General features: G+C 40.7%; 1 protein-coding gene across 3 annotated transcripts in view; it reads right to left on the reverse strand.

Moving 5' to 3' along the window:
• ACACA (acetyl-CoA carboxylase alpha) overlaps window positions 1-14,368 on the reverse strand; it is a 526,387-nt gene that overhangs the window by 149,922 nt on the left and 362,097 nt on the right. The gene's annotated exons all lie outside the window — the stretch shown is intronic.

The raw sequence follows: 14,368 nt of genomic DNA on the forward strand, positions 1-14,368 counted from the left end.
ACTACTGATGACATATGTGTGGTGACAGAAATGCCCCCTTCTCTCCCATAAACGCATGGCCTATCTAAACAACGAGGGGGATTAATGCTTCCTAACTTAACTTACTACCAAGAGGCTTGCATATTGAGCCACCTGAGGGTTTGGGTATTTCCTCAAACCTCTAAGCCATGGGTGGATACTGAGAGAGCCCTGTGCCCTAGTTATCCTCTGCTGTACCTTCTCTGGACTCCCAGATCCACCTGCCCTTTTTCCGTTTACAAACTATGCTCCATCTCAGATGCCATGCAGGTATGGGACAGGATTATTGAGTTGCATAGCGATTTTGCCATTCCATCCTGTAATCTCTCCCTTCAAGCGGTATGCCAACTCATCTCAGATTCAAATCTTGTCGCTTGGAAAGATAGGAAGATTTCTTCTTTATCAGACTTGTTTGCCCAGGACCTTTTTCTTTCTCTCTCCTCCAGGACCGTTTGCCTTCCTCGGAGACATATAGGTATTGCAACTTAGGCACTGGGTGAGAACTGTCTCTAAGACCCCCTACTCCTTCATCTCGCTTCCATCGTCTGTTTTAGATAGACTGACAAAGGGTAGTAATAGAGGCGGAATAACGTTCTGGTATCACTACATCTACTCCCTTATCCCCCCACCAAAACCCCTGCACAAATTAGGTGGGAAACGGATGTGAATCTAACCTTCACTGAGCAACAATGGGAAAAAAAATTTGTAATCCCTCACTGTATGTCAAAATGCATTAACCATATAGAGATGCAGGTCAAACTTATCAACTGGCTGTACCTTACCCCGGAGCAGTTGCATAACTTCTGGCCAAGTCAATCAATATTTTGCTGGCACCACTGTGCTCAGGTAGCCGATATTTTTCATGTCTTCTGGTCATGTCCGGTGCTTCGGCCGCTCTGGAGTATTTGCCTTGATCTCAACTGTCTTAAACACCCCTGTTGCTCCAGATCCAGCCATAGGTCTTCTCCGTGTATACCCAATCGCCATTCCAAAGCAGGACCGTTACCTCCTAGGGCATATACTGATAGTCGCTATAGCGACAATAGCTCAAAATTGAAAGACGCATGTTTCCCCTACTATTACCTGAATCATCTCCAAGATACAGTACAGTTTTGAGATGGGAACAACAGATGTTCCTCATCTGCATCAGCCCACATCATGAGATGGTTTAGGTGGCATGAATACATTACAGACGGCCCCCGGGGCTCCCCTGGATACCCCCTGATTATCTACTAGCCCACTCTCCAGTGGCTCTCATAGAGTCCCCCCAGCCCATTGAACAGTCCTCAACCCCTGGTACCCATCCCATGTTGGAAGCGTCTCCAGACTGTCAAAATGAAGGCTAATATGTCTTGTCGTATTTCTATATTTCTAAATGTAATTGTTGATATTGTGAGCCTTATTACAACCGGGTGACCCCCATTCCCCTGTGTGGGGATTTCTTGTGTTTTTTTCCCTTTGTATGTATTTTCTCCCTTTCCTTTTTTTTTTCTGTACCCCATATAATTTTGAAAAATGTTGAATAAAAATATTGATGCAAAAAATAAAATATATTGTTTATAATGGTGCAATGAGCCTTTAAACAATTTGGAAGGAGAAATCTGCATTAAAGTCAGATAATTAATAATGCTGATTTATGACTAAATGCTGTTGGATTACATACCAGTATATACTTAACAATGTAGATGGTTAATTCAAGATGACAATTCGGAATTGTTACAATAAAACATGGTATTTGACACCACTCTACTCAGAATTGACCTCAGCATCTTTACAGGAAATAACAAACTGAGCTCCTTGTTCCTAGTTGCTAACTGTCCTTGATTTACAGGGGAAGTTACAGGTTTTAAATAAGTGTCACTAATAATGCCCATGCTAATGCAGTGGATCCCAATTTTTTTCAGTTCAAGGCACCCTTAGGGTTTCCATTAGAGATGGTCACTGATCCCCGTGTTTTGGTTTTGTATTCGATTTTGGATCTGGATTACCGTCGTGTTTTGGTTTTGCAAAACTGCCCTTGCGTGTTTTTGTTTTAGTTTTGGTTTTGTTTGGTTTTGTAATTTGTTAAAAAAATTACATTTATGGGTGCTAAAATAACATAATTTAGGTATTATTTTGTAGCTACATTATTATTAACATCAGTAACACTAATTTCCAGTAATTTTTTATTCAATTTTGACCACCTCCTATGTCACAATATGATTTTCATACACATGAAAAGAAAACTTGCTGCAGTTCTTGCCAGTGATTACAAAAAGGCCATTGTCATGCCTGGGCATAAGACCAAAAATCCTCCTCTTAAGTGTGGAATTATTATTACACAAATCCTGGCAAGAGTTGTCTATCCATTTGTAGCGTTTTTAAAGCCACACTCAGTAGAGGTAGGGACCTTAACCATCTGGGATCCTGATCCATGTTTCGTCATTTTTCAGCGAGTTCTTGGAAAACTGTTGGGAAAATCAGAAACTTAGGTTAAAAAAAATTACAACAAGCATTCCAGCATAATCTACCTCCCTTCTCTCATCTACATCCCTGCACCTGCAATCTTCACCCCCAACACCTTCATAATCAATATCCCCTGAACCAACAATTGGCAGTTAAACAATCCTTTGCAAGAGGAAGCAAGAATGAAATCTGTCACCCAGTCGCAAAACGGATCACAGACGCCCTGGGTACTATGCTAGTGTTAGATCTGCGTCCAATGTCCACTATTAATACAGTTGGTTTCAGACATTTAATTGAGGTGTTTTGTCCCTGTTAGCAAATGTCACCACTATACCATTTTACTAGAAAAGCTAATTCTTTCCTGTACCGGAAAGTTCCTAAAATTTTAATTATTGGGCGACAAAATGGCATTCTACCCACTGTACACTTAACCACAGATATGTGTACAAGCGGAACTTTGCAAACTAAAGATTATATGACTGTGAAATCCCACTGGGTTGGTCATTCGCCTTCCCCAGCATGGACAGCAGCAGCATGTACCCAGGTACGTCACATTTTTGAGAAGTAGGCTACTCTGTGTATCAGCGGCTTCAGTAAGAGGCATACAGCTGACAATCTGTTCCAAAAACTAAGGAATGTCATTGAAAGATGGCTAATCCTGCTTGGACTCTCCTGAGGATATGTCATTTCTGATAACGACACCAATATTGTTCAAGCATTACAGCGGGGTGGAATTCCATCACATTTCCTGTTTTGCTCACACAATCAACTTGGTGTTACAGAACTTTTTAAAAATGACATGCAGGAGATGCTGTTTGTGTCCAGAAACATTTAGGGTCAATATCTGGTTTCTGCAACAGCATGTAGAAGAATGCAGCAGCTTCAAGAAGACTAGCATTTGAGGGGAATATACTTTAGTCCAGTGAAGTAGTTACCTGTGAAGAAAGTGCAGACACGGTTAGCTTGAGTCAAGTGATTGCCTTAATAATACATTTTGAAAAGGTGCTACAGAAAATTATAGTGTGAAATAAAACAAAGTAAATGTGCTAAATATATTTTAATTGAAGATTAAATACTTAATTTTCTTTGTAAGGATCCCAGACTTATCAACATCTTGTTTGGACGTCTTCTCCTTCAGTTTCTCTGGCAACTGCTTGTTGTAAAAAAATTGCTTTACCAAGACACCCAGTGGTGATGCAGATGAGTACGCACAACATTTTGATATTTGCTGTGCTGTAAAAGAATTGCCCAAAAATCGTGACAGCTCTGCCCTAAAATCAACTAGTCATTCCCTTTGGAAGGCCATTATCGGCAATTACATCATACTACACAGACTTCTATGATGGTGGGATGAATTAGTATTGTTTGAGGAAGATTGTCACTAAACCCTGCCACCTCTCCTGTTTCGCAGTGAGCTATGGTACAATAAAATGTAACTGCAGATTTAGACCAAGACTGTTAGCCCTATTATTTCTATTTCAGCAATTACAATTAGCAATGGAGCTCTTCTCTTTGGGTGTTACCTATATAATGCAGCACAATTTGCCTGCAAAATCTACAGACAAGCCTGCTTGTCTTCCTCTTCATCAATGACTCTTAGCAATTGAGCACTCGTCTATATTACACCCAAACATTATTAGTGAAAATTAGGAAAAATACAGTTTAATCCCTGATAGGCCCTCCACCATCCTTTGCATGTTAATAGTAGGATTGGTTGGAGTTATGGTCAAGGTCACACATTTTTTTGACAAATCCTTCAAACCAGCCCAGATGTCAAACTGTTGTGGTCTGCCACCTGCGTCATACTTGCTTGTGTTTGGAAAGTGCAAATTTGTGCCAGAACCTCACGTGCCAGGACTGCTGCCACTGGTGCCACACTGCTGCAGGACTTACACAAGCAACCGTATCATCATCAGCGCCCTCATCGGATAACCAAATCTCCCCCACATCCTCTTCTAAAGACAAAGTGCCATCATCACTTGGAGTATCCCCGGCTACACTCGGGCTGTTCAGGCACACATCAGCAGAACTGCTGAAAGGGCCCCTTTTTATGGGTACACTAACAGAATGCTCACGATTAGACATCCCACTGTTGGATGTACTCTCCTCAGGGATTGGTGTAATTTCTGATTCATAGCAAACATTATCCTCTAATGCCTTACTGTTATCTTGCAGCTCGGCTTTGACGCGTAACAGTAGTTGTGCACCACTTGTAGGCTCGGTAACATTTTTGGATCTGCCACTAATAGAGAAAGGCGAAGGAGGCCTCATTCTCTCTTTGCCACTGCGTGTGTAGAATGGCATGTTGGTAATTTTTTTTTTTATCGGCACTTAACTTTTCCTCAGTTACACTTCTTTTTCGCTTCAACACTGTAAAAAATTTTTGGGGGTGTGTTTTTTTGAATGATTTCAAAACACTTTGTACTTTGACATCGCGTTGCCCAGATGACGTACTGGGAACACTACCATCAGGACTGGTGACGGAACCTGGTTGCTCATTCTGCTCATATGTGGACTGCTTTGAATCCATTCTGAGCCCAAAGCACTTGTAGTGCTAAAAATTATTTGGTAGATACTGCTGACACATATAACTTTTGACAGCCAGAAATATTTAAGCACAATTATGGGGGACACCCTAAAAGCACTGGGGAGTACTAAAAATGATTTGGTAATACTGCAGACAGATAGTAATTTTGACAGCCAGACATATTTATGCTCAATTATGGGGGACACCCCAAAAGCACTGGGGAGTGCTAAAAATTATATGGTAGATACTGCTGACAGATAGTAAATTTGACAGCCAGAAATATTTATGCACAATTATGGGGGACACCCCAAAAGCACTGGGGAGTGCTAAAAATTATTTGGTATACACTGCTGACAGATAGTAATTTTGACAGCCAGAAATATTTATGCACAATTATGGGGGACACCCCAAAAGCACTGGGGAGTGCTAAAAATTATTTTACAGCAGGTCCAGTGCCAACATTGTCTCCAGCATTGATCAGAAGTTGCTGAGTAGTGGGTATGTACTTTCTTGGGGCCGGGTACCATCTTTATATTTATAGGAGTTTTCTCTTTACATTGATTGAGCTTTCAGCCATTCTCAGTATATCTCTGAAACCGCGATAATACCAGGTGGAGAAACGCATAAGTGGAGTTGAATAAGACTGATATCTGAAAGTCATCTGGAGAAACGATTGCTGTATTCTATATAAAGATAAGCACCTGACCATAGACCCAGGTCTGGTTGCTAAACATCTGCACTGAGCTGTAGAGCAGATTGGAAGCTAATAAAGGCTGTAACATCTATGAGCTCTGCTGCTAGGGGAGAGAGCAATATGGAGAGCCATCAGCTTTATTTCTCTGATTACTATGAAGTCTGCTGAGCTCCAGTTATAAGTAATCCTGCTACAGCGTCTGGATATATTTAACATACATCCCCAAATTGAGGAACATATCAATAATCCCCAGTACATCAATGGGGATGGAGTGCTGTAATTTCAGTCCAAGATAGACAGCCCTTCTGTCACGGATCAATGTAGAAATACAGCTAAGGAGCCATGGATAGGTGAAAAAACAAACAATGTTTATTGCTGGAGAGTTTGAACAGTTGATGACATAATAGCTTGCAGAATTTACCAGATATACAGCAGTTGCAGGTAAATGGGAGGTGAGGAAATATTCCAGGCAGCATGCACAGGGAAATGCACAGATAAGTCCCAGGTTCACATAAGGAACAGGTCAGCAAATTGTATGTTGAGATAGATCTTCAGCAGCATAAATCCAGGAGCACAAACAGAAGGAAGTGACCACAGAGAATAACCTCAGGATGAGACAACAGGATGGGACAACAATAATCAGCAAAGACTGCTGGGAGAGACAGATTTAAGAAGGGACACACCCAGGTGCAAGGAATAATTACAGGGCAGGTTAACCCCTGATACAAACAATTAAAGCACAATAGCAGCACCTCTGGTGAATAGAGGTACTGCTGCAACACATAAAAGAAACAAATAATAAAGTCCAAGAGTCCAGGAGGCAGGTCGTTACACCTTCCATGTATGCTAAACTTCTAAAAGCATGTAATTCTCATTGTAAATCATATGAAGGATGTCCTTTATGTGCACCGCCGGATATTCATTTAATACATTCAGCTGAATCTGATCAGATGACTGTTCATTTTGTATTGAGTGGATTTTTTTTATATTTTTATATTTATTTTAGATTTACTGGCGTAAATCTTTTTCCAAAAATGATTTCATCATATATACCGCTATCTACCACTCCTATCGAAATGTTCTGGACACTGCTAAACAAACATAGTTCCAATCTCTCATCTATGCTCAGGCTTCTAACTCCAAATACCTTTTTAACACATTTAAATCTTTAAACCCTCCCACCCCAAAACGTCCAACTACCATCAATGCCCAGGATCTTGCTTCCTATTTCAAGGACAAGATTGATAAGATCCGACATGAAATGGTATCACCTCCCTCGACAAACAATCAGCTCAATTCATTTGTAGCACCGTCTGACACCATCTCTTCATTTGATCCCACAAATGAAGAGGAAGTTTCTATTCTCCTATCTTCCTACTCTACCTCCTGTCCTCTTGATCCCATACACTCACAAAAAGGCAAGTCCCTGTCTCCTGTGCTCATTCCCCCTCTAACTAAAATCTGTAATCTCTCTCTCTCTACTGGTATTTTTCCATCATTATTCGAGCACACAGTGATTACTCCTATTTTGAAAAAACAAAATTCTGACCTAAACACACTCTCAAATTATCAACACATTTCTCAGCTTCCATGCCCCACCAAGCTTCTTGAAAGAATTGCCTAGACACGCCTCAAACACTTTCTTACAGCAAACAACCTACTGGATTCTCTTCAGTCAGGTTGTCGCTCTCAACACTCCACAGAGACTGCGGTGATCAAAGGTTGTCAATGATTTGATCACAGCAACAACTAAATGCCATTACTCTCTTTTAATTCTCCTGGATCTCTCTGCTGCATTTGACACTGTTGACCACTCTCTCCTCTTACAAGCGCTACAATCCCTAGGTCTTGAAGGTACTGTCCTAACCTGCTTCTCATCCGACCTATCTAATCGCTCTTTCAGTGTTAATTTCATTGGATCCACATCTGCTCTGCTTCCTTTATCAGTTGGAGTATCACAAGGCTCTGTCCTAGGTCCTTTGCTATTCTCTATCTACATCACTTTTCTTGGAAAACTAATAAGCTCCTTGGGATTCAGTAACATCTCTATGCGGATGATACACAAATTTATCTATCCTCTCCTGATCTCTTACCATCTGTGTTGTCTCACGTTATTGACTGTCTTTCTGCCAATTCATCTTGGATGCACCCTCGCCAACTCAAACTCAATCTTTCAAAAACAGAATAATATTCTCCACCCAAAAACAGAAGCTTCCTGCCTGACATTTCTATTTCGGTTGATAACATGACCATAAATCCCAAGCTCGCTGCCTAGGTGTAGTTCTTGACTCACAACTATCCTTTGTTCCCGACATCTACTCTATATCTAAATCATGTTGCATACATCTAAAAAACATTTCCAGAATATGCACATATCTCTCACAAGACACTGCAAAAACTTAAATTCATGCACTCATCATCTCCCGCATTGACTATTGCAGTTTCCTCCTTACTGGTCTTCCCAAAATCAGACTCAAACCCCATCTTCACTGGTCGCAAAATATCTCCCATCTTGGCACCTCTGATCAGCACAAGATCTGCATCTGTCTTCCACTCTCATCACATCCTCCCATTCCAGGTTACAAATTACCCAGGCCTGGACCTTTCTAGGGGGCCCAGGTCCCCACAGGAGACCTATCTTTTTTATTTTGCTTCCGGGTCTCATACGGGTGAATTTAAGGGGGGCTGGTAATGGTTAAATCCCCAGGTACCTTCAGACGCCAGGTGAACAGGTCTTGTGACTGCAGTGGTCGCATGGTACTCAGTGCCGGCAGACTTCTGGAGATCTTCCCATCCTGTGTGCTGTGTAGTGGAGAAGGTAAGAAGAAAGTGTGCTGGAGAGGGGGCATTTGTGACTATAGCTGCTGGGCAGAGGGGGGGCAAGTTTGACTAAAGCATGTGGCAGAGAGGTGCATGTGTGAGCAAAACATGTGGGCAGAAGGGGCATGTGTGAATAATGCAATTTTCTGCAGGAGGGTGGCCTATTGTTTTTCACCTGCTAGACACACCCCCAATTAGGCACAGCCATGCCCCCAATTGTACAAGTACTCCCACTTTTGCGCTGCCGCGCAATGCTCAACTATAAAACGGGGCCCCATGAACTAGCTGTACCAGGGCCCTGAATTTCTCTTAGCAGCCCTGGGCATAAGTGAGTGTATGTGCTTCCCTTCTTTTTGTTTGTGTGTTTTTGTTTTGGATATTTACACAATAATCCATTAAGGATTAATACAATATTTTTATATATAAACTGAAGATACAAATAAATTTATTTATTTTATGGATGTTTAGATCTTGTCATACAATAACTATAAAATTGATTAATCTATCTCTTCTCAGCGCCTGATTAGTGTCAGTTAGTTATGGATCCCATTAGTGTTAGTTAGTTGTGGATCCCAACAATTTTTTGTTCGAAGTATAATATCTTCCTAATTTTCGTGGTCTATAGATAAATAATTTTCTTGGGGTTCTTGGATGGTGTCATTGGGAGCTAAAGTGGCGGTATTTGGAGAATAAATACAGATGTGTTTGAAATGGGTTGCTGTAGAAGGATATACTTGATGAAATTGTGATTGGTGAAAATGATTAAGTATTTGAAAATATATTTTGTCGGTAGGTTAAGTTTTGTTTTTATATTCTCAGTTTAGAGTATGTCATGATCTTGAAATAAAAGAGAAAAAAACAAAGTACTTTTTATTAACAATTATGAAAATCTCTTGTACTCCCTAGCACAAATTATGGCGATGGATGAGGAGCCAATTGCAATCTTGAGTAAAGAGTACAATACCCCATAACTGAAAAGGAGAGGGAGACTGCTGTTATTGATCATGTGATTGGTTGCCTAGATTGTTTGTTTTTAATGTAGTATTTGGCATATGGGGGTTGGATTAAGCATACAACTTTACACGTTGACCAATTTTTTCACTGATGGACTATGCGACATACTGATTTGGCTAAGTTGACTTGCATGCCAGTATTTTTTGGAATAGAGGAAGGCCTAGGCCCCTGTGGTTATAGGTCTTGCCAGAATTTTATACTATAGTCATGTTTTTTTCCTGCACCATATATACTGATTGCACAGTACAAACAACAGTGTACAGTACCCTGATGGGTAGGGTTTGAATAGATAAAGGAACCATGAGAGGACATTCATTTAATTGCATTTTTAAACATTCTGGTAGGTTGATTGGCTGCTGAGTGAAATGGAGGGTGTGTGCTTGTGAAGACATTCATTTTTAATTTAAATGGAAAAATGTGTTTTTTTTTTGCATTGTTGACAAGTGTGGGATAATAACATTTAAAGAGGACATAGTAATCCTTAGTCAGAAAGATTCCCATGGCATTTTATTTTGGAGTCTCTCCACTGGATCATATGTAGGCATGTTTAGAAGGAGGGCTAATGATTTCTAAATATTGATTTTGTAGCCTCAGAGTGTGCCATAGGTGGATAGTTCTTGGAATAAATTAGGAAGATAGGTGAGACAGGATGGACCCGCTATGCCACCCTGTCTGTTGATGCTGCGAACCGGCTGGCTTACTTTGCCACCGTCCCCTTTCGTTATTCCGGATACGCCCCTACTGCCGCAGTGGGAGGGGACTGCTGCCACCACTGAGCTCCTTTATGGCACTCAGAACCATGTTCCTTCTAGGTAACTGACGATGCTAGCGTACCTCGTTGCTAGTGTACCTGGGCTGGTACTCCTGACCTCTCACTATAGATCAGGGTTGCTGTAGATGGATCCTCCCTGACTTATCACACTGACCAGGGCTGCCTGGGTAGCAAGCAGTGCAGTGGTACTGGAAAAGCTTGGGTCCAAACCTCAGACAGTCGGAGAACGAATTAGATTTAGGGTCTAATCTTCAGGTCACAGGATTACAGCAATATTGAAGAAGTTGTCTAGCAGGTCTTTGAAGCAGAGTGATGTTTATTGATGTTTATTGAGTTTATTGCTCAAGCAGAGGTAAGCCAGCCCCTTGGACCTAGCTGGCTCCAACCCGTCTAGAATATTCCCTCAGATCTCAGGATGTAATGTAATTTTGCATCTAACAATTAAACTTCCATATCAACTTGATTTCCATCAGATCTCAGGATGTAATCTAGTTTTGCATCTAACACAATTTAACTTCCACATCCCCCTGATTTCTTCAGATGTTCTGTCTCCATTGTTTAGAGTTCCTGCCTGTCGAACAGGACCTGCATTCAGGTAACGGCCCCTGTTGTGCATTCAAGTGTTGGTCACTCGCATTGAATAGACTTAATTAGCCTTAATGAGGACATCCTCTAGACTACACAACAGACTTACAAATGCTTATCAGAAATCAAACATATACCTTAGACATGAGTTGAAATCCCTCTAGCAAGGCTAAACAGAAAAAACACATTTTCTACCCTACACAATATCAAAAATAAGTGCATGTGCAATTATATAAATAAGCGCCCTGTACTATTTCCTTCAAATAAATTTATACCAAAAGTTATTTATCAGTGATCCAGTCACAATAGGTTAGTGGATTATTATGGTAAAAAGATCATCATCATACTTCCCAACCATCCTGATTGAAGCGGGACAGAGGTATCTGCTATGCCATCCCAATTGGGACAGCTTTGTCTCGCAGGCAGGTAATTTTTGAGGTATGTCTCATTCACTGCTGCTTTACATGGCAGAGCATCTTGTGAACGGGTGTCGTGCGCACTGGTGTCCATGGCAAAGAAGGTGCTTGGAGGGGAGGAGATTACGGGGCACTCTAGCACTTCAAAAGTGCACTCCCACATATTGTTGTGGCCACGGCCCCTGTCCCAATGCTGATTACCCAAATATTAAGAGGTATGCATCATAAATTAAAATTATATTTTGTAGAAAACAGATTTTACATTTTTCCAATTTATGTTAGTATTATGTTTAATTTTGGCAGCAAGGCTCAACAAATAATGCAAGGTTAGGGGAAATAGAGCACACCCTGTCTAGTGCTTCCATATATTTTAAAGTAGGAGAATGAAAAGCTGTTAGTATGGACTACTGTTGAAGAGTTCTAGTAAACCATGTTCATGACAGTGAAGAATTTAGCTACAAAACCAAACTTCTTTAAAGTTTGGGACATATGAAGGGCCAGGATACTCTGTCAAAAGCCTCTTCTGAATTCAACACTAATATTAAGAAATGTTTTGGGTTTTGAGATAGTTAATTAGGTTTATTGTTATTCTTGCGTTGTCTAGGACTTGTCTTTGCGGTAGAAGCAGATTTAAGCACTTTACTTGTACTTTAGTGGATAGTTTGAAATCTAAATTCAACAGCGAAATAGGTTTGCAGTAAGAACAGAGAGTTGGGTCCTTATCAGGTTTCACAATAATGATAAAGCTCGGTACACACTACAGGAAAAATAAACTATTAGCAATTTACTAACGACAGGGAAAAAAAGAATCCTGATCAGCATTCAGATTCATGTGTACACACAATTACCTTCAGATCTGTGCTCTTCATGAGTCATAACCATCGGCGGCAAGTGACAGCTGTCCAGGGTCCTGGTGTTGGTGTCAGTTCCATCACAGGAAGACATTCAGCCAGCAGCACCTGTCCATTGCACACAGTCTCCCAGCAGACGGGATCCAACAGACCTGCCCACTCTCCCAAGAGTTTATTCTGAAGTTAGCCCAGGCATAATGCCAACTTTGTTCCAGTGGAGCTACCACTTGTGACCAGGTGTCCTGTAACATCATGAAAGCTCTGCATTGTGGGGTACACTCTGATCTCTAACCCAGGAACCACAGCAGATGCTCCTGCCCAGCTTCCTGCATCCAGTTCGGGTTCCATATGGATACCGATGGAGAGTAAGTTATGTTGCTTACCACTTCCATAAATTGTCATTCCAGTTCTGCAGAGTGCATACACACTGCAGAATTGGAATGACATTGTTTCATCGATCGAGTTTAGTTTAAAAATCTAGATCAACAATTTCATGTGCTTTGGAACAATAATCATTTATCGTTCCAGGGCAAACACTACTGTGATATCGGGCCAATCAGTCGTTTATCGTCTGATTGGCCCAATAATTGGCTAAAAACACAGCAGTGTGTACCCAGCCTTGTTTTTTAGCATTGGTAGTGTCAGGGAGGAGTTGTTACTCATTTAACGTTTTATTGAATAGTGGTTAGTTGGGGCGCAAGGATTTGGGCTAGAATGTTGTAATAAACCATTCATTTAGGGATCACTTGCAAAACAAATCGTCAACTCTGCCAGAGTTTTAATGAGTTGTTTCGGTATGCTTGTATGTTCTGTCCAGTCTGTTTATTTGTGATGTTAGGACCTGTTGGTATTGTTAAACTGAAACTTTTTGTGGTATGGCGCAAAACTAATGATTTTGCCTACAATAGCTGCTTTGTGAGTTTCCCATACTGTAGAAATGAAAGTATTTTAAGTCTTTTTAAGAGTGTCAGAAATTATCTTAAATTGAGGACTTTATTCTCCAAGTAAATTGTCCTCTGTGAGCTTGTTAGCAAACTGATGCGTGGTATGACAAAGTAATAGATTAAAGTTTATAATTAGTTGCAATGTGCGTCAATCTGAAAATATATCAACTGTCTAGTATGAACAGAGTGGGCTGATAAAGAGTATGAAGTATTTTGTTGTTGTGACACAGATTCTGCAGATTAAGTAAGGCATGATTCTTTGAAACGTGTACTTGCAACTTTATAACATACACACATTATATATAATATATATATATATACACACACACACACATACACACACACACACACACACACACACAGACATGGGGTTACAAACTTTAATTTCTGTAATTAGTTCAATCTCTGTATGTAGGAAATCTATATCTTGATCGAGACTGTGCCTTAAATTAATTTCAAGTAAAGAGACATGTGCACTTATAGAAATAATTTCAGATAAGCGATGGCAACTATCATTACTGTATTGCTGATACAGAATGTTGTACCACCATGTACCATGCCACTGGGGTTGCTCAGGGAGCTCCATTGAAAACCCACCATTCTCAGTGATGGAATTTATCTATTCACCAGTAGCCGAATACTACCAGTGAAAGGAGGAAGTGCTATGCGCATAGCTCTTTGACCTGGAGAGGGATCCGGCAAAACCAGAAAGGCTTCAGCTGGGTCCCCTGTTAAGGCTAGTAATGCCATTCTAATCACAATAAGCTTTTTGCAGCTTAATAAATTGCCTAATACAAGTGTTCTCATAGAGGTCTATAAGGGCCGCAATAAGCAATGGTAAATAGGTTAAGGGCAGAGAAATCTCTGATGTCTCCAACTTTAACCCTTTATTAAATAAAGTACAAAGGTGAAAGATCTTTTTAATGCAGTCATTTTGGTTCTTCCCTGCTGGTTAAATGCCAACCCCTCCTCCTCACACCGTAGTGTAACTCTTCTGCACAAGAATGTTTTAAATCCACAGTGAGAGCTTGGTGCAGAAAGAATATCCGCCTTAGTGGGCATATCTGTACTGGTGTATGATTCCAATGCAGAGTGCTTCCATGGTAGTGGGAGGACCTCAGCTGGTGCTATGGATTCATTCTGAGGCGAGAACTGTATTAATGGCTTTACCCTTGAGCCCTTAGTGTAATAACGAATATCTTTGATTCACAGTTATACAACTGACATGTAACTATAACATGTATACTGGGTCTTTTTAAAGTCAAACACAGTGCAGTGAAGT

The sequence above is a fragment of the Mixophyes fleayi genome, chromosome 2, assembly GCF_038048845.1.
Source record: "Mixophyes fleayi isolate aMixFle1 chromosome 2, aMixFle1.hap1, whole genome shotgun sequence".
In the NCBI taxonomy this organism is placed as follows: domain Eukaryota; kingdom Metazoa; phylum Chordata; class Amphibia; order Anura; family Limnodynastidae; genus Mixophyes; species Mixophyes fleayi.